Source organism: Geotrypetes seraphini, chromosome 3 (assembly GCF_902459505.1).
Source record: "Geotrypetes seraphini chromosome 3, aGeoSer1.1, whole genome shotgun sequence".
Taxonomy (NCBI): domain Eukaryota; kingdom Metazoa; phylum Chordata; class Amphibia; order Gymnophiona; family Dermophiidae; genus Geotrypetes; species Geotrypetes seraphini.
Genome location: NC_047086.1, coordinates 28072936 through 28094908, shown reverse-complemented (window position 1 = coordinate 28094908; position 21973 = coordinate 28072936).

The window sequence follows — 21973 nt, the reverse complement described above, 5'->3', positions numbered from 1 at the left end:
GTTAATTGGAGATATAGAGAATATCACCTTGCGTGGGGACACAGTATTGTTAGGTGACTTCAACATGCCTGATGTGGATTGGGACACGCTTTCCTCTGCTTCTGGCAGCAGCAGGAGGTTATTAAACTCTATGAAGGGAGCAAGACTCAGGCAACTGGTGTTGGAACCAACAAGGGATCAGGCAATACTGGACCTGATACTTACCAATGGAGAAAGTGTCACAGAGGTCTCGGTGGGCGACACATTGGCCTCCAGTGACCACAACATGGTATGGTTCAATCTCAGGAAAGGTTTCACTAAATCTACCACACTGACCAAGGTCCTCAAATTCAAGGACACAAACTTCAAAGAAATGGGAGACTTCGTTCACCAGGCGCTACAAAGCCAAGCAGAAACCGATAACGTGGAAGAAATGTGGTCAACTTTGAAAGCCACCATACAAGAAGCAACAACCCGCTATGTTAAATCAGTAAGTAAACGGCAAAGGAACAATAAGCCACAGTGGTTCTCTGCAAAGATTTTGAACCTCATCAAGGAGAAGAAAAAAGCATTCATCTCTTACAAACAATCAGGGAAACAGGACTCTAGAGAAGTCTATCTGGCCAAGTCAAAAGCCGTCAAATCAGCAGTTTGGGAGGCCAAATTCCGCATGGAGGAGTCTCTAGCGAAGAGCATCCGGAAAGGAGATAAATCCTTCTTCAGGTATATCAGTGACAGAAATAAGAACTCAGGCGGGATAGTACGTCTTAGGAAACCAGACGGAGACTATGTAGAAGCGGACTCGGAAAAAGCCCAACTGTTAAATGAATACTTCTGCTCAGTCTTCACCCGCGAGGCGCCAGGACTCGGCCCTCAGCTATAGACAAGGGTTGACGCAGATGACCCGTTTAGTAATTTTGAGTTTACACCCAGCGGTGTCTACTGCGAACTGTCAAAGCTTAAGGTTAACAAGGCAATAGGGCCTGACAACCTACACCCCAGGGTGCTCAGGGAGTTGTGTGATGTCTTGGCGGAACCGCTATCCGCGCTCTTCAATCTCTCCCTTAGTACAGGTAACGTCCCGTTGGACTGGAAGACGGCTAACATCATTCCACTCCACAAGAAAGGCTCCAAGATGGAGACATCAAACTACAGACCGGTGATCTCACATCAATAGTGTGCAAACTAATCAAACACCAATTGGATACGATCCTGAACGAGGAGAATCTACGGGATCCCCGTCAACATGGATTTACTAAGGGGAGATCCTGCCAATCCAACCTGATCAGCTTCTTTGACTGGGTGACGAGGAAGCTGGATGTTGGGGAGTCCCTGGACATCGTATACCTGGACTTCAGTAAAGCATTCGATAGCGTACCACATCGCAGGTTACTGAGCAAGATGATTTCTATAGGATTGGGCGACACATTGACGAAATGGGTTGGGAACTGGCTTGGAGGTAGGCTTCAGAGGGTAGTGGTGAACGGCACCCCCTCCGAAATGACGGAGGTAATCGGTGGAGTGCCGCAGGGCTCGGTCCTGGGCCCGATCCTATTCAACATCTTTATAAGAGACTTGGCAGAAGGGCTGCGAGGTAAAATAACATTATTCGCCGATGATGCCAAACTAAGCAATGTAGTGGACAAAAGCACAACAGACACAAATTCAATGTCCGACAACATGATGCACGACCTACTCCTACTGGAGCGCTGGTCTAGGTCCTGGCAACTCAGCTTCAATACCAAAAAATGCAAAGTCATGCACCTGGGCAGCCAAAATCCATGCAAGACTTACACCCTTAATGGCGAGATCCTAACAAGAAGCAGAATGAGACTTAGGGGTGATCGTCAGTGAGAACATGAAGACTGCCAATCAAGTGGAGAAAACTTCATCCAAGGCAAGACAAATCATAGGTTGCATACGCAGGAGTTTCGTCAGCCATAAGCCTGAAGTCATTATGCCATTGTATAGATCCATGGTGAGGCACCACCTGGAATACTGTGTACAATTCTGGAGGCCGCATTACTGTAAGAATGTGCTGAGACTGGAGTCGGTCCAGAGAATGGCCACCCGGATGGTCTCGGGACTCAAGGATCTCCCGTATGAGGAACGGCTGAATAAGTTGCAGCTGTACTCACTCGAACGCAGAGAGAGGGGTGACAAGATCGAGACATTCAAGTATCTCACGGGCCGCATCGAGGTGGAAGAAGATATCTTCTTTTTCAAGGGACCCGCGGCAACAAGGGGGCATCCGTGAAAAATCAGGGGCAGGAAACTGCATGGGAACACCAGGAAATTCTTTTTCACTGAAAGGGTGGTTGATGGCTGGAATAGTCTTCCACTTCAGGTTATTGAGGCCAGCAGCGTGCCTGATTTTAAGGCCAAATGGGATAGACACGTGGGATCTATTCACAGAGAAAGGTAGGGGAGGGTCATTGGGGTGGGCAGACTAGATGGGCCGTGGCCCTTATCTGCCGTTTGTTTCTATGTTACTCCTCAACTTTTTGTCTCTTTTGATCCAATCAAGTTGGGACATCCAATTCTCCAAGCGCACCATCTCCGGCTTGCATCTCTTTCTGCTATGCTCAGGCTGGTCTGCATCTACAGTCAAGTCACAGCCCACAAAGTCAGAGCCATGGTGGCATCAGTAGCTTTCCTTAGATCTACTCCTATTGAGGAAATCTGCACAGCTGCCACTTGGTCCTTAGTTCATACTTTCACCTCTCATTATTGTCTGGATTCTTTTTCCAGACGGGATGGCCATTTTGGCCAAACAATATTACAAATTTATTCTCCTAGGTTGCCAACACTCCCACCATCCTATTTTGGTTATCTTGTGAGAATATGCTGCCTGCTTGTCCTGGGATAAAGCAGTTACTTACCATAACAGGTGTTATCCAGGGACAGCAGGCATATATTCTCACAACCCATCCACCTCCCCTGGTTGGCTTCTCTGCTAGCTATCTGAACTGAGAGACGCGCTCTACACTGGACGGGAAGGCACTCGCACATGCGTGGTGCGGCAGTCGCAAACTTTTTCAAGTTCTTCAAGCAAATCTGCTTACGAGGCTGTCCGCATTGGGGCTCCGTGGATGATGTCACCCACATGTGAGAATATCTGCCTGCTGTCCCTGGATAACTGTTTTTTCTACCTTTTGTTGTTTGGTCATCTTATTCAACTAATGTTGCTCTCAGGCTCTGGTTTCTGTTTGTCTTGTTAATTTGCACACCATGGTAAGTACATCGAGAGAAATGGCCTACTGAGAACAAGCCAGCACGGATTCTGTAAGGGAAGGTCATGCTTAACGAACCTTTTGTACTTCTTTGAGGGAATAAGCAGTCGGGTGGACAATGGGGAACCCATAGACATCATTTACCTCGATTTTCAAAAGGCTTTCGACAAGGTGCCACATGAAAGGCTGCTTAGGAAGCTGTGGAACCACGGGGTGGGAGGGGATGTGCACAGATGGATTAAGCACTGGTTGTCGGGTAGACTGCAGAGGGTCGGAGTAAAGGGACAATATTCTGACTGGCGGGGAGTCACAAGCGGTGTACCACAGGGATCGGTGCTGGGGCCGTTACTCTTCAACATATTTATCAGTGACCTGGAAAAGGAGGCAAAGTGCGAGGTTATAAAATTTGCAGACGATACCAAACTGTGCGGCAGAGTTAGATCCAGGGAGGAGTGTGAGGACCTGCAAAGGGACCTGGACAAGCTGGAAGACTGGGCAAACAAATGGCAAATGCGCTTTAATGTGGAAAAATGCAAGGTCATGCATATAGGGAAAAAGAACCCGTTGTTCAACTACAAATTGGGGGGGGCATTGCTGGGAGACAGCAGTCTAGAGAGAGACTTGGGTGTGCTGGTGGATGCATCACTGAAGCCATCTGCGCAGTGCGCAGCAGCCTCGAAAAAAGCCAACAGGATGCTGGGCATCATAAAGAGGGGCATAACAACCAGGACGCGGGAAGTCATCATGCCATTGTATCGAGCGATGGTGCGTCCACATCTGGAATACTGCGTTCAGTATTGGTCGCCACACCTCAAGAAGGACATGGCGGTACTTGAGAGAGTCCAAAGGAGAGCAACGAAACTGGTAAAAGGGCTGGAACACTGCCCATACGCCGAGAGGTTGGATAGGCTGGGGCTCTTCTCTCTGGAAAAGAGGAGGCTCAGGGGAGATATGATAGAGACCTTCAAGATCATGAGGGGCATAGAGAGGGTGGATAGGGACAGATTCTTCAGACTGAAGGGGACAACAGGTACGAGGGGACATTCGGAGAAACTGAAGGGAGATAGGTTCAAAACAAATGCAAGGAAGTTTTTTTTCACCCAAAGGGTCGTGGACACTTGGAGGAAGTGATCAGGCAGAATACGGTACAGGGATTCAAACAGGGATTGGACGGATTCCTGAGGGATAAAGGGATCGTGGGATACTGAGAGAGGTGCTGGGATGTAATACAAGTATAGAAAGCTAATCAGGTAATAAGTATGGAAACCCAACCAAGGCGTGAATGTGCAAGACCGGAGGGTTAGGACATCGATGGGAAGATAGGACTTCAATGGGAAACCAAGGTGGCAAGGGGGCCCCTTCTGGTTATTCAGACAGGTCGTGACCTGTTTGGGCCGCCGCAGGAGCGGACTGCTGGGCAGGATGAACCTATGGTCTGACCCGGCGGAGGCACTGCTTATGTTCTTCTGCCAATTTGACCTTTTCTTCTTTCCCTGTCCTCACCATTATCTTTCTTATCTGCAGCTTCTCATCCACTGCCATATCCAACATTTCTGATTCCCACTGACTACCATCTTGCTCGTTCTGCGTCAAACCTCTCTATTCTCCTCTATGCAGCATCCCTCTCTCCCCTTATGTGCATGTCTTTCTCTCTCTCCTGTATCCCTAGCGGACTAGGTCCTTTAAAGCTCTTACGTGGATGGAATTATTTTATGTGGATGATTTCAGTGTACCTTTGGAACTTTGACACTTTCAAATAAAGTCCATTTAGGAACATTTTCACTCCACAGTTTTTTTTGTTTTCTCTGGATTTTCTTCTTTGTGGATATTTCGGGGTCAATTCCTTTTGTTTTTTTCTCTCTCCATGCATCATCTCTCCTTGCCCTCCACCTTATGATTGAGACTTTTAAATATATCACGGGCCGCATCGAGGTGGAAGACGATATCTTCTTTCTTAAAGGACCTTCAACCACAAGAGGTCATCCGCTGAAAATCAAAGGTGGGCAATTTCATGGTGACGCCAAGAAGTATTTCTTCACCGAAAGGGTAGTCGATCATTGGAATGAACTTCCATTGCAGGTGATTAACGCCAGCAGCGTGCTCGATTTCAAAAAGAAATGGGATATGTATGTGGGATCTCTAGCCGGGTGAAGTCTGGGGGTGGGTCATTAGCGTGGGCAGACTTGATGGGCTACAGCCCTTTTCTGCCGTCATATTCTATGTCTTTGTTTCTATATGTAATATGTCTCTCTCCCCTCCACGATATGCAAGATTTCTCCCTATCACACTTTTCTAACTGTTTGTTTACTCCTGGCAGAATTCTGTGCAAAAATATTCTGTGCACAAAATTGGCAAATTCTGCAAGTTTATTTGTGATTAATTTAAACATTATTTTTGCTACTTAATATCCATATTCCATTTAAACAGTTAAATGTTTTTCTTCTACCGTTGTTGTCTGGATATTTTATTTTTCCATCATGTTGGTTCCAGGGGTTTTTTTTCATGCTTTCCTGTCATTTGCTAATACTCCTTCAAGTGGCTGCTATCCATTTCTTTTCTACTTTCCTATTCCCACACCTGCCTTAGACATATTGATCATTCCTTTTTAGCTCTTTTCAGCTACCTATTGCATTTCCATCTTCTTTCCTTCCTCAGCTTTCCATTTCCTTTCATCTTCAATGTACTTCCAATACCATATTTTTTTACCCTGTTATATCCTATTATCTGTTTCCTTGCCACCCTCTCCACCCCTCAGGGTTCTACCATTCTTGGCATCTTCCTTCCACCATCGTTATAGCCCAGCATCTCCTCCCCACACTCATAGCCTGACATTTCCATATCTCTTCCCTCGCTCCCATTTCCAAGCATCTCTCCCTTATGCTCCTGGATCCAACATCTTCCACCTCCTATCTCACGCCCTTTCATCTACCCCCATGTCCAACACCTTTCACTCCCTTCCTTGTGCCCTATGTCAAATCTCTATCCCCCTCCATGCACCCTCTCTCCCTTCCTCTTCTCTGTTCTATGCAATTTCATCTTCTCACCCTGTACCACCAGCTTTCCTTCCTGAAGTTCCTTTCACCCCTTCGCCACCAACTAGAGAATGACTCAGGGAAAAAATTTGTCCCTGTCAAGGCGACCACCGTCCATGTCCCGCCACTACTATCCCCACAGCATCCATTCAAGCCTCAGCACTGCAATATTTAGCTTATTCCTTCCTTATAAATCAAAGTTCTGACTGCTGAACTAGAGAAAAAGATGTTCAGCTGGCAGGGCTTTGTTTATAAATTTTTATCCACACAAAAATATAGGGGAGCTTCTTTATTCTAAGGTGCTAATTATATATATATCAAACACTAATCACCTTATTGTCATCATACTGATAAATACATCAAATGGTCACACAAACGGTGATCCGGGGCTTCAAAGTGAACGCTCAGACCCATAACCGATACTCTAGTGAAAAATCAGAGCCAGTTATTATAGAGACCATCACATTTAATTCACTGTCTCCACCACCTGCTATTTCTGCTTTCCTTATCTTCCTATTCAATTCCTTCCATCCACTGTCTGTCTTCTTTCTGCGTCTTCCATTTGCTCTGTTAGTGTGCCTCTCCCTTCACTCCCCTACCAATTGGTCTGGCACACATCTTTCCTTCCAGCGTCGTCTTCTCCCCACTCTCTGTTCCCCATTTCCATTCAGCATCTGTTCCTTTTTTTTTTTTTATCTTTATTCATTTTTTCATCTTACAAGTGTATCAAGAAATAACATTTGAACTTAAAAACATCACTTGATATTCTATTACAATCAACTTAAATTAATGAAATTATAACCCCCTCCCATAACATATGCATTCACATATATTATACAATATAATCTTTCCTATTAATCCAAACATTTAATAAAGAATCAGAAATCCCCCCCATCCCTATTCCATCATTTCAATTGTATTATTAAGGGAAAATATTAACTACTCATTACAATAATCTGTTAATGGTCCCCAAACATCTCAAAATTTACTAAAATATCCTTTCTGTGTGTCTAATGTTCTTTCCATCTGTTCCTTTCCACCACCACCCTTCCCTCTGACCACCTCACTGCCCTTCAGCACCTCTCACACGGTCCGAGCATCTCCCTCCCCCTTACTTTCATGGTGCGTATAAGTTGAGAGCAACTTGCTCAAGCCGCCGGAGTCTGCATGTTTGTGGGTGGAAGCTTGCCCTCTGACGCAACTCCGCACGTGTTTCCTTCCCTTAATTGCGGGGACAATGCCATTCACCGCTCCATGGGGTAATGGATATCCTTGTACCCGCAGTGAGCACATTTTTCCCTCTCACTGTTTCATAGTAACATAGTAGGTGACAGCAGATAAAGACCCAAATGGTCCATCCAGTCTGCCCAACCTGATTCAATTTAAATTTTTTCTTAGCTATTTCTAGGCAAGGATCCAAAGCTCTACCCGGTACTGTGCTTGGGTTCCAAGTGCCAAAATCTCCGTTAAAGCCTACTCCAGCCCATCTAAACCCTCCCAGCCATTGAAGCCCTCTCCAGCCCATCCTCCCCCAAACGGCCATATACAGACACAGACCGTACAAGTCTGCCCAGTACTGGCCTTATCCTGTGTTCATCCCATAGAAACATAGAAATTGACGGCAGAAAAGGGCTATAGCCCATCGAGTCTGCCCATACCAATGACCCACTCCCTGATTCTTACTCTCCTAGAGATCCCACATGAATATCCCATTTTCTCTTGAAATCTAACACGCTGCTGGCCTCAATCACCCTCTGAGGCAGCTCGTTCCAATGATCTACCACCCTTTCAGTGAAGAAGTACTTCCTCGCATCACCCTGAAATTTCCCTCCCCTGATTTTCAGCGAGTGTCCTCTGGTTACTGAGGGCCCTGTAAGACTGAAGATATCATCTTTCACCTCTATACGCCCAGTAATATACTTAAAGGTCTCAATCATGTCCCCTCTCTCTCTTCGCTCCTCCAGTGAGTACAACCGCAGTTTTTTTAACCTTTCTTCATACGTGAGTTCCCTGAGCCCCAAAACCATCCTGGTAGCCATTCGCTGAACCGACTCAATTCTCAACACATCTTTTCGGTAGTGTGGTCTCCAGAATTGAACACAATACTCGAGATGAGGTCTCACCATGGATCTGTACAGCGGCATTATGACTTCAGGTTTTCTGCTGACAAAACCCCTACGGATACAGCCCATCATTTGTCTTGCCTTGGACGATGCCTTCTCTACTTGATTGGCAGCCTTCATATCGTCGCTAATGATCACTCCTAAATCACGTTCCACCGTGGTCCTGGACAATGTTTCACCATTTAGTGTGTAAGTTCTGTGTGGATTTTTTTTGCCTAGGTGCATTACTTTACATTTTTTAGCATTGAAGCCCAGCTGCCAAGTTGATGACCACTGTTCAAGCTGTCTTAGGTCCTGCGTCATAAAGTCAGGCACACTGCTTTTGCCAACTATGTTGCATAGTTTGGCATCGTCGGCAAACAGTGATACTTTTCCTCTAAGTCCTTGGGTCAAATCTCCTATGAATAAATTGAATAGAATCGGCCCTAAGACGGAGCCCTGAGGTACTCCACTCATCACTGCTGACGTTTTGGAGGGGGTACCGTTTACCATCACCCTTTGAAGCCTACCATCTAGCCAATCCCTTACCCATGTTGTGAATGTATCCCCTAATCCCATCGATTTTAGTTTGTTCAACAGCCTGCGGTGTGGAACGCTATCAAAAGCTTTGCTGAAGTCCAAGTATATCACGTCAAGGGACTCACCGGCATCCAGATGACTGGTCACCCAATCAAAGAAGTCAATCAGATTAGATTGGCAGGACCTTCCCCTGGTGAATCCGTGTTGATGTGGATCACGTAGATTTTCTTCATCTAGAATTTTGTCAAGTTCCTGTTTGATCAGTGTTTCCATGAGTTTGCACACTATGGATGTAAGACTCACCGGTCTGTAATTTCCTGTCTCCGTTCTGCAGCCCTTTTTGTGGAGTGGAATTACGTTAGCTGTTTTCCAGTCTAGGGGTACTATTCCCGTGCGCATGGAAAGATTGAAGAGTACGGATAGTGGTTCAGCCAGAACTTCACTCAGCTCTCTGAGTACCCTGGGGTGTAGATTGTCTGGCCCCATAGCTTTGTCTACTTTGAGTCTTGAAAGTTCGTGGTAGACATTACTAGGTGTAAACTCGTAATCACGAAACAGGTCATTTTGGCTGTTTCTTATTTGTAGTTGCGGACCATCTCCTGGTGCTTCACAGGTGAATACTGAGCAGAAGTATTCGTTTAGCAGTTCTGCTTTGGTAGTATCAGATTCTGCGTAGTTTCCATCTGATTTCCTAAGGCGTTCTATTCCATTTTTGTTTCTCTTCCTGTCGCTAATGTACCTGAAGAAGGATTTGTCCCCTTTTTTAATGTTCCGTGCTAGATCTTCCTCTGTTTGAAGTTTGGCTTCCCTGACTGCCTTTTTGACAGCCTTAGATCTGGCCAGATAGTCTTCTTTTGCCTCCCTTTTCCCAAGATGTTTGTAGGTAATAAATGTTTCTTTTTTCATTTTAATGAGGTCAGAAATTTCCTTGTTGAACCATTGTGGTTTTTTGTTTCTCCGGCGTTTGCTTGCTGTTTTTACGTAGCGGCTAGATGCTTCGTTCAGGATGGATTTTAGGTTTGACCACATAGTTTCCGGATTGTCAGTTTCTGCATAATTTTGCAGCTTTTGATGGACAAAGTCTCTCATGTGGTCGAAATCTGCCTCCCTAAAGTTGAGGACCCTCGTTGCTGTGTTTGATTTAGAGAAGCCTTTCCTGAGGTTGAGCCATACCATGTTGTGGTCGCTGGAGGCCAGCGTGTCTCCCACTGATACTTCCGAGACACTCTCCATTTGTGAGTACCAGGTCCAGTATTGCTTTTTCCCTGGTGGGCTCTAATACCATTTGTTTTAGTTGTGCACCCTTAATGGAGGTTATTATTCTTTTGCTACCGCTCGTAGTTGCTGAGAGGGTGTTCCAGTCTGCATCTGGCATGTTGAAGTCGCCTAACAGTACTGTGTCACCACGCAAAGTGATGTTCTCTATGTCCTCAATCAATTCTTTGTCTTCGTCTTCCTTTTGTCTCGGAGGCCTGTATACCACACCGAGGTAAAGGCATTTTTCGTTCCCTCTGGTCAGGTTTACCCAAAGTGATTCCCCTGTGTATCTAACCTCTGTGATCCTGGTAGTTTTGATATTATCCTTAGTGTATAGTGCTACCCCCCTCCTAATTTGCCCTCTCTGTCCCGACGAAGTAGATTGTAGCCTGGTATAACCATATCCCACCCATGCGAGTCTGTGAACCAGGTCTCGGATATCGCTACTATGTCAAGGTCTGCATTCCTTATTTCTGTTTCTAGTTCCAGGATTTTGTTGCCCAAGCTGTGTGCATTAACATACATTGCTCTCCAAATTTGTGATGATATGCCTATCCCCGTTAGTGTACTTGCCTTAGGCTCAGAAGTGTGTATACTATGGGTACTTACCTTAGGCTCAGAAGTGTGGGTTTTACTTGCTTCTTTGAACTCAGTCACCGTTTTCCTCTCCACCACCTCTCTTGGGAGCGCATTCCAGGCATCCACCACCCTCTCCGTAAAGTAGAATTTCTTAACATTGCTCTTGAATCTACCACACATCAACCTCAAATTATATCCTCTGGTTTTATCATTTTCCTTTCTCTGGAAAAGATTTTGTTCTACATTAATACCCTTCAAGTATTTGAACGTCTGAATCATATTTCCCCTGTCCCTCCTTTCCTCTAGGTCACTGTTCTTCAACCGCTGGTCTGCAGACCGGTGCCAGTCCACAGGAAATTTCTGCCAATCCGCGCTGGGCCGGAGAGATCATGGGGAGCCTCCGACAGTGGCTTTCTCCCCTCTGCAGCTCTCCTTTACTTACCAGCACAGCTATTCACAAAGGCAGCCTTGGTGCTTTTGCTGAGTCACGGCTGCCTCTGATGATGCAACTTCCTCTTTCCTTGGAGGCGGCGCGACCCAAGAAAGGACCTGAGGCTGCCTTCCTGAATCGCTACACTGGGAAGTAAGGAGAGCTGCTGGGAGGGGAGAAAGCCACTATTGGAGTTTGGGAAACTGCTGGCCAAGGGAAAAAAAAGGGACAGCTGCTACTGGACCTGGAGGGAAAGGAATCTTGGAAGCTGCTGCGCAAGGGGGAAAAAAGGGACAGCTGCTACTGGAAGGGAAGGAGAGATGCTGGGAAAGAGGGAAAAAAGGGACAGCTGCTACTGGAGAGGGAGAAGGAGAGATGATGCTGGGAGAAGAGGAGGGAAAGGAATCTGGGAAGCTGCTGGGCAAGGGAAAAAAAGGGAGAGCTGCTACTGGAGAGGGAGAAGGGGAGGAGAGAAAGGAATCTGGGAAGCTGCTGGGCAAGGGAGAAAAAGGGACAGCTGCTACTGGACCTGGAGGGAAGGAGAAGAGATACTGAGATAATAAAATTTGCAGACGACACCAAATTATTTAATGGAGCTCGGACTAAAGAGGACTGCAAAGAATTGCAAAGGGACTTGAACAAACTAGGAGCATGGGCGACGAGATGGCAGATGAATGTAAAGTTGATGGCAGTTGAGAAATGTAAAGTATTACATGTGGGAAGCAGAAACCTGAGGTACAACTATACGATGGGAGGGATATTATTGAATAAGAGTACCCAGGAAAGAGACTTGGGGGTAATGGTGGACATGACAATGAAGCCGACGGCACTGCGCAGCGGCCGCTACGAGAGCAAATAGAATGCTAGGTGTAATCAAGAAGGATATTACAGCCAGAACGAAATAAGTTATTCTGCCGTTGTATCGGGCAATGGATGCCCGATGCATTTGGAGTACTGCGTCCAATATTGATTGCCGTATCTTAAGAAGGATATGGCGTTACTCGAGAGGGTTCGGAGGAGAGCGACACCTCTGATCAAAGGTATGGAAAACCTGTCATACACTGAGAGATTGGAGAAACTGGGTCTCTTTTCCCTGGAGAAGAGGAAACTTAGAGGGGATATGATAGAGACTTACAAGATCATGAAGGGCATAGAGAGAGTGGAGAGGAATGGATTCTTCAAACTTTCGAAAACTAAAAGAACAAGAGGGCACTTGGAAAAGCTGATAGGGGACAGATTCAAAACGCTTCCAGAGGACGTAATAGGGCAGAGTACGGTACTGGGGTTTAAGAAAGGATTGGACAATTTCCTACTGGAAAAGTGGATAGAGGGGTATAGATAGAAGATTACTGCACAGGTCCTGGACCTGTTGGGCCGCCGCGTGAGCGGACTGCTGGGTGCGATGGACCTCAGGTCTGACCCAGCAGAGGCATTTCTTATGTTCTTATGCTGGGTGGGGAGGAAGGGAAGAGAGTTACTGCTTGGCAGCAGGAGTGAAGGGAGAAGGAAAAAAGGAAGGAAACAGCTGGCAGGGAGATTAGAGAAGGGGAGAGACAGGCATGAGAAAGTAGAGAGATTGATGATGGGAAGGGGTCAGCAGAGAAATAAGCAGAGAGGAACAACGATGCCAGATCTGGTAGAGAAAAATGAGAGCAGTGAAGCTGGAATGAATCATGTGAAAAGAAGAGAGGGGACACAGGCTGGATGGAAAGGGCAGATGCTGTTTGAAGAGACAGAGAGGGCAGACACTGGAAGGAAGAGAGTGAAAAGAAGATGGAAGCAGAAACCAGAGACGACAGAAAGTAGAAAAAAATAATTTTATTTCTATTTTGTGATTACAATATATCAGATTTGAAATATATATCCTGCTAGAGTTGGTGTTAGACATAACTGGAGACTGCAAAGTCCAGGCAGTGCTTCTTTAACTTCGCTCTCTGACCAGGGGGCAGTTGCCCTAGTTGCACTCCCCTAAAACTATTCCTGTCATGTGTGACTGCAGTATTCTGTTAGCATGATAGTGGCTGTTAGTTTCTATGGAGGCCACATTACCGTAAAGATGTGCTTAGAATCGAATCGGTTCAACGGATGGCCACCAGGAGGATCTCGGGGCTAAAGGGTCTCTCGTACGAGGAGAGACTAAACAAACTACAGCTCTACACTCTAGAAGAACGTAGGGAGAGAGGAGACATGATTGAGACATTTAAATACATCACGGGACGTATCGAGGTGGAAGATGATATCTTCTTTCTCAGGGGACCCTCTGCCACTAGAGGGCATGCGCTCAAACTCAGAGGCGGGAAATTTCATAGCGACATCAGGAAGTATTTCTTCACAGAAAGAGTGGTTGACCGTTGGAATGAGCTTCCAGCGCAGGTGATCGAGGCCAGCAGCGTGCTGGACTTTAAGAATAAATTGGATACCTATGTGGGATCCCTACGAGGGTCGAACTGGAATATCGGTCGCTAGGTATAGACTTAAGAGGATGGGTCAGTAGGGTGGGCAGACTTGATGGGCTATAGCCCTTTTCTGCCGTTATCTTCTATGTTTCTATGATATTTCTGTGTAGCATTCTGTAATAATTTGGCTTGTTCAGTTTTCTTGATAGTAGAGGGGATATATGTGAAGGGGAGACAGGGGTTTTGTTGATCCTTGCTCTGTATTATTTGTATTTATAAAATGACAATTGTACAGAATATTGTTTCTTTTTATACTTACTAGTATTTAAGCCTGTTACATTAACAGGTGCTAGAATAGATGTATGTGTCTGTCTTTCTTTCTGTCTCTCTTTCCTCGGCTGTCCACCACCACCCCTTGTGTCCAGCAGCACCCATTCCTTGCTCCCCCTGTCCAGGAGCAGACCTTCTCCCTTCCTTTTACCTGCTTCCCCTCTCCAGCAGTAGGCCTCCCTTCCTGTTATCTTCCCCCGAAGAACCGCTGGGGCCTGTTAACACTGTGTCATAATGCTCTACGGAGGCTACCACAGCCTGGACTAGGACCCCGCCTTGGTGTCCCCAGCCTGGCTCTCCCCCTATAGCGCTTCCCGGGAGGAGTGGGGTCACACCAACTATAGCGCGGGAGCGGCCTCTCTCAACCTGTCCCCCGGGTCCACCCTGGGTTACAGCCCGGTAGCCGAGTACCCAACCCTTTACCTGCTCTTCCTGGTCTGCCCTGAATAAAGAGAGAGAGCAATCTGCAATCAAAAAAGACTACTGAGGATTGCAGCCGGTTGTAGCGAACCTAGCAGGTGCTATGCACCTCGGTAGCACGTTCCCTCTGACGCGATCCGGTGCATCAGAGGGAACATGCTACTGAGGTGCAGAGCGGCCAGCGAGGTTCGCTACAGCCGGCCATGATCCTCAGTAGGCTTTTGCAGACAGAAGAGCCCCTTCAGTGGACTGGATGGAGGACTGGCGCTCGATGCCTGGAGGAGCAGGAGAGCAGGGAGGTCCGTGCTAGCTGCCAGTAGCAAGAGTGTGCATGCGTGGCTAGGGTTATTATATAGATAAAATACATTCAATATAAAATCATAACTGAGGCTTGTGTGGATGGGATCAGATGATTATGGGGACCGAGCTCGCGGAAACGGGGTTTTTAAATTTTAGCCCTAGTAGTTTGCCGGGTATAAAAAGGTTGAAAAGCACTGCTCTAGGTTAGAGAATGACACGGGGAAAAAATCTGTCCCCATCACCGTAGCATCCATATAAGCCTTGGTACTGTAATATTTAGCTTATTCCTTTCTTATAAATCAAAGTTCCTGCTGCTGAACTAGAGAGAGAGGTTCAGCTGGCAGGGCTTTATTTATAAATTTTTATCAACACAACTAATATACTACTTTATCCTAAAGCAAAAAATAAATAGAATTTTTTTTTCTACCTTTGTTGTCTGGTTTCTGCTTTCCACATCTTCTCATTCAATTCCTTCCATCCATTGTGTCTTCTCTCTGCATCTTCCATTTGCTGTTACTGTGCCTCTCCCTTCACCCCCCCCCCCAATTGGTCTAGCACCCATCTTCTTCCATCCGCTCCCCCATAGTCTGGCATCTGTCTTCTTCCCTTCCAGCGTCTTCTCCCCACTCTGTCTTCCACATTTCCCTTCAGGGTCTGTTCCTCTCTACCCTCTTTCAATGTCTGTTCTATTCCTTTCCACCACCACCCTTCCCTCCCTCCTTTACCATCTGTTCCTTTCTACCACCCTTCAGCTCCTCTTGCGTGGCCTATCTACCTCCCTCTCTCTTATTTTCGTGGCACTTACAATGTAATTTGTGCAAGCCGCTGGAGCCTGAGAACTCGGTCCCTGTCCCATCCCCACAAACCATCTCGCTTCTGTGTTCCTATTTTCCCCATTTCTAATATCTCCCCTATGTATCTGCCATTGCCCCCCCCCCCCATGTGCATATACCATCCCCATGGCTTGTCCCCTTTATGTCTATGTCCCATGCACATAATTTCCCCTTTCTGTTACCTTCCTGTGTCCAGATTTCCCCTATCTTCCTCTTCCATACCAGTGTCTCTTCTTTTCAACCCCATCTAGCTTCTTTCACTCTTTCTTCCACCCCCCCCCCCCCTGCTTCCAGCATCTGGCTCTCCTGCCTGTCCTCCCCTTTCTTTCCTGTTGTGGGTTTTTCTTTCCCTCTTCATCCTCTTGGCCCAGAATCCTTTTCACTTTCACTCCCTCCTTCCAGTATGCAGTCCAGCAGCCCCCACCCGTCCGATCACAGCACGCTAATGGTCTTTTGCAGTCATCCTCAGCACTCACTTCTAGCAGATTTTCCTATAAGTAATGCTTTTTCAGCTGCAACCGGGACCAAGGAAGAAACTACCCAGCATATTCTTAACCCCAGTGTTAACACTGAATTCAAATCGTTTCCAAATGCTCCATTCAGCACATCCTCAGGGCAGCTTTAGCAGTTCCAAATTGTCCTCTGTGGACATGAACTTTCCTGCATCAGTTAGCTCTCCTCAGATGAGTCATTTCAGTGATCATATAGAAAGCAATGGATTTTCTTCGTTAGATGACAATTTACTTCACCAAGATGAATCATACTGAACCTTTTTCGGGACTTGATCCAGTTTGCAGGCTTTCTTTTTCAGCAACCCACCCGCTTTCAAAGAGCCACGCACGCGCAGCTGCTCAGTGTTCAATCTTCTGCTCTGCTGCAACTTCCTGTTTCCGGTTGCGTCACAGCAGAAGATTGAACACTGAGCAGCCACACGTGCAGGTCGCTGAAAAAGAAAGCCTACAGTGCAAACTAGTAAGGTGGAGGGAGGGAGCTGGCTAAACTCTACGATTGATCGATTGGGTGGGGGCAGCGGGGACCACTCGATCTTTGATGCCTCACTGCGGAGACAAGACCATTCACTGCTCCACGGGGCAGTGAATAGCCTTGTCCCCGCAGCGACTGCTATTTTTATTTCCCCGTTTCGGCGGGTTACCCGCGGCTAGCCGCAGTTAACCGCCACCGTGTCATTCTCTACTCTATGTTATACATATTCAGGGCTTCCAGTCTCTCCTCATACATCTTCTGGCGCAAGCCTATCATTTTCGTCACCCTCCTCTGGACCGCACAAGTCTTCTTACGTTCTTCACCAGATACGGTCTCCAAAACTGAACACAATACTGCAAGTGGGGCCTCATCAATGACCTGTACAGGGGCATCACCTTCTTCCTTCTACTGGCTGTGCCTCTCTTTACACAGCCCAGCATCCTTCTGGCAACAGCCACTGCCTTGTCACACTGTTTTTTTGCCTTTAGATCTTCGGACACTATCACCCCCAAGGTCCCTCTCCCTGTCAGTGCATATCAGCTTCACCTCTCCCAGGATATACGGTTCCTTCTGCTTATTAATCCCCAAATTTATTACTATGCATTTTAACATTGAATTTTAGTTGCCAGGCATTAGACCATTCCTTTAACTTTTGCAGATCCTTTTTCATATTTTCAACTCCCTCTTCGGTGCCTACTCTGTTACAAATTTTGGTATCATCTGCAAAAAAGGCACACTTTTCCTTCTAACCCTTCAGCAATGTCACTCACAAACATATTGAACATATTTCAGCAGGTTACCCATGGTTAACAGCCACTGTGTCATTCTCTACCACCAACTTAACTTTCCTCTCATCCCCTATAGCCCAAGGGTTGCTTCTTTGGCTCAGGCTATCAGCAGTGACTCACATGCTGCCTGCTGCTAACTTGGAAGTTTACCCTCTGCTGCAGAGAGACTGCTGGGGCTGCAGACATTGCTGGTGTGGTGAGATTCTGGACAGGGAATTCTGTCCCTCTGTGCAGCACTTCCTGCTCAAACCCCCCACACAAACACTTTTGGACCTCCTAAAGCAGCACCAGCAGTAAAGCACAGTTACTTACCGTAACAGGTGTTATCCAGGGACAGCAGGCAGATATTCTTTACGCATGGGTGACGTCACCGACGGAGCCCACGGTACGGACCTTTTTACTAGAAAGTTCTAGTTGGCCGCACCGCGCGTGCGCGAGTGCCTTCCCGCCCGACGGAGGAGTGCGTGGTCCCCAGTTAGTATAAGCCAGCTAAGAAGCCAACCCGGGGAGGAGGGTGGGACGTAAGAATATCTGCCTGCTGTCCCTGGATAACACCTGTTACGGTAAGTAACTGTGCTTTATCCCAGGACAAGCAGGCAGCATATTCTTTACGCATGGGTGACCTCCAAGCTAACAAAGAGGGAGGAGGGATGGTTGGCCATTAGGAAAATAAATTCTGAAGTACAGATTGGCCGAAGTGCCCATCCCGTCTGGAGAAAGCATCCAGACAGTAGTGAGTAGTGAATGTGTGAACTGAGGACCAGGTGGCCGCCTTGCAGATTTCCTCAATGGGTGTGGAACGGAGGAAAGCAACAGAAGCGGCCATAGCTCTTACCCTGTGGGCCGTGACAGCACCGTCTAGTGACAGACCGGCCCGAGCGTAACAGAACGCGATGCAAGCTGCAAGCCAGTTGGATAGCGTCCGTTTAGAGACCGGTCGACCCAAACGATTCGGGTCGAAGGTCAGGAAGAGCTGAGGGGACAAGCGGTGAGCCCTTGTACGATCGAGATAGTAAGCCAGGGCACGCTTGCAGTCCAGACTGTGCAATGCCTGTTCTCCGGGATGTGAATGAGGTTTCGGGAAGAACACAGGCAAAACAATGGACTGGTTGAGGTGAAAGGCTGAGACCACCTTTGGAAGGAACTTTGGATGGGTGCGCAGAACCACCTTGTCATGGTGAAAAATAGTGAACGGTGGATCGGCAACCAGTGCATGAAGCTCACTAACCCTCCTGGCAGAGGTGATGGCAATGAGGAAAAGAACCTTCCATGTCAGAAATTTGAGCGAAGTTGTGGCAAGTGGCTCAAAGGGAGGTTTCATGAGGGCAGACAAAACCACATTCAGGTCCCAGACGACCGGAGGAGGCTTCAGAGGTGGTTTGATGTTGAAGAGGCCCCTCATGAATCGGGAAACCAGAGGGTGAGCCGTGAGAGGTTTTCCTAGGACAGGCTCATGAAATGCCGTGATGGCACTGAGATGGACTCTGATTGAGGTAGACTTGAGGCCTGCGTTGGACAGGGAGAGTAAGTAGTCCATAACAGTTTCCACCGCTAAGGAGGTGGGATTGTGATGATGACGGAGGCACCAAGAGGAGAACCTGGTCCACTTCTGATGGTAACATTGGAGGGTGGCCGGTTTCCTGGAGGCGTCCAAAATGAGACGGACAGGCTGAGACAGATTTCCTGAAGAGGTCAGCCCGAGAGAAACCAAGCTGTCAGGTGGAGGGAAGACAGATTGGGATGTAGTAGAGACTGATGTTGCTGTGTAAGTAGAGTAGGAAACACAGGTAGAGGAATGGGCTCCCTGGAGCTGAGTTGAAGTAGAAGGGAGAACCAGTGTTGACGAGGCCACCGGGGAGCTATGAGGATCATGGTGGCTCCGTCCCTGCGGAGTTTGGATAAAGTCCGCAACATCAGAGGTAGAGGAGGAAAGGCATAGAGGAACCGATCCGTCCAGTCGAGAAGGAATGCATCCGGGGCCAGACGATGAGGAGAGAAGAGTCTGGAGCAGAACTGGGGCAGCTGATGGTTGTGAGGAGCTGCGAATAGGTCCATCTGCGGAGTGCCCCAGCGAGCAAAGATGGAGTGGAGCGTGGGAGGATCCAAAGTCCACTCGTGAGGTTGAAGGATGCGGCTGAGATTGTCGGCCAGGGAGTTCTGTTCGCCCTGGATGTAGACAGCCTTGAGGAAGAGACTGCGGGCCGTGGCCCAGGTCCAAATGCGAAGAGCCTCCTGACAAAGGAGGCGAGATCCGGTGCCGCCCTGTTTGTTGATGTAGTACATGGCAACTTGGTTGTCCGTGCACAGAAGCAGAACCTGAGGGCAAAGAAGGTGCTGGAAGGCCTTGAGAGCATAGAACATGGCTCGTAGTTCCAGGAAATTGATGTGATGGAGACGCTCCTGCGGGGTCCAAAGACCTTGGGTGCGTAGGTCTCCCAGGTGAGCTCCCCATGCATAAGGGGAGGCATCCGTGGTGATGATCATGGAATGCGGGGGCAGATGAAAAAGAAGGCCCCTGGAAAGATTTGAGGAGTCCAACCACCATTGTAGAGATCGCTGAAGAGACGATGTCACAGAGATGGGATGAGAAAGAAGATTCGAGGTCTGTGACCACTGGTTGGCCAGAGTCCATTGAAGTGTTCTGAGGTGGAGTCGTGCCAGGGGAAGCACATGTACCGTCGAGGCCATGTGGCCCAGGAGGACCATCATTTGTCTGGCAGAAATGGAGTGATGAAGGAGCACCTGACGACACAGGCGGAGCAGAGTTCGCTGACGATCGGAGGGGAGAAACGCCCTCATTAGTGTGGTGTCGAGAACCGCTCCGATGAACTGAAGTCGCTGAGTTGGAAACAGATGCGACTTGGGGTAGTTGATCTCGAACCCCAGAAGATGGAGGAGAGAGATGGTATGATGAGTGGCTTGTAGCACAAGTGGAGACGTAGGTGCTTTCACTAACCAATCGTCGAAGTAGGGAAACACCTGGAGGTTGTGAGACCTGAGGAAGGCCGCCGCCACAATGAGGCATTTGGTGAACACTCTGGGCGATGATGCCAGGCCAAAAGGTAGCACCTTGTACTGATAATGGCGATGGTGCACCTGGAATCGTAGGTAGCGACGTGAGGATGGATTGATTGGGATGTGAGTGTAGGCCTCCTTGAGGTCCAGGGAACATAGCCAGTCGTTCCGAGAGAGATGAGGGTACAGCGTGGCAAGGGAGAGCATTCTGAACTTCTCCTCGACGAGACACTTGTTGAGGTCCCGGAGGTCGAGAATGGGACGTAGGTCTCCTGTCTTTTTTGGAACTAGAAAGTAACGGGAGTAGAATCCCCGGCCCCTTTGTTCCAGAGGTACTTCTTCGATGGCATTGAGTAGAAGGAGGGATTGGACCTCCCTCAGGAGGAGGGGGGTTTGAGTTGAAAGAGAAGCAGACTCTACGGGAGGATTGTCTGGTGGAAGAGTCTGGAAGTTGAGAGAGTAGCCGTGGCGGATGATGTTTAGGACCCACTGGTCCGATGTGATGACCTCCCAACGGCTGATGAAGATGTGGAGCCTGCCTCCGATTGGCTGAGGAAGAGGCAATGAGGGTGGAAGACTGGCTAAGCCCTGGAGAGAGGAGTCAAAAGGGCTGAGATGGTTTGGCAGGAGGAAGAGCCTTGGCCGGTTGATTAGACTGGGCACGAGCCTGGGTGTGCTGGTGTTGGCGGGCCCGCCTAGGTTGCTGTGGAGGTGGATTGAGCGGCCTAGCGGAGAACCTGCGTTGATATGAGGTTTGTGGCCTGTAAGGACGAGCAGGTGGAGCCTTTTTCTTAGGTTTTATGAGAGTGTCCCATCTGGTCTCATGGGCAGAGAGTTTTTGCGTGGTGGTATCCAGGGACTCTCCGAATAATTCATCACCAAGACATGGGGCGTTGGCTAATCGGTCTTGATGGTTGACGTCCAGATCAGAGACCCTGAGCCAGGCCAGGCGGCGCATGGCCACGGCGATGGCAGATGCACGGGAGGTGAGCTCAAAAGAGTCATAGATAGAGCGCACCATAAATTTTCTTAGTTGAAGCAGGCTAGAGACGTGCTGTTGGAAAAGTGGAACCTTATGCTCTGGCATGTACTTTTGCATGGCGGAGAGTTGCATTACCAGATGTTTGAGGTAGAATGAAAAATGGAACGAGTAGTTGTTTGCCCTGTTGGCAAGCATGGCATTCTGATAGAGCCGCTTGCCAAACTTGTCCATAGTTTTGCCCTCTCTGCCAGGAGGGGTGGAGGCATAGACACTGGAGCCCTGAGTCTTTTTTAAAGTGGACTCCACCAGGAGAGACTCATGAGGGAGTTGGGGTTTATCAAATCCTGGGATTGGTATAACCCTATAGAGGCTGTCCAATTTACGGGGGGCCCCAGGAACAGTCAGCGGGTTCTCCCAATTTTTATAAAAAGTTTCCCGTAAGATATCATGCACGGGCAACTTTAGGAACTCTTTGGGAGGTTGATCGAAATCTAATGCCTCCAGGAAAGCTTGTGACTTCTTAGAGTCAGATTCCAGAGGCAAAGACAAAGCACCCGACAACTCCCTGAGGAATTTTGAGAAGGAAGATTGTTCAGGTTTAGATGCGGTATCGGGTGCCGAAGGCTCTTCATCCGACGACGATGCATCCTCCTCGGTACCGGTAGGGGATTGTTCCCATAGGTCCGGGTCTCTGACATCGGTATGTGCGTGTCGAGAGACTGGAGTGGAAGGCTCGGCATGGTGAGTTTTAGACAAAGACTTGCCTGAGCGTA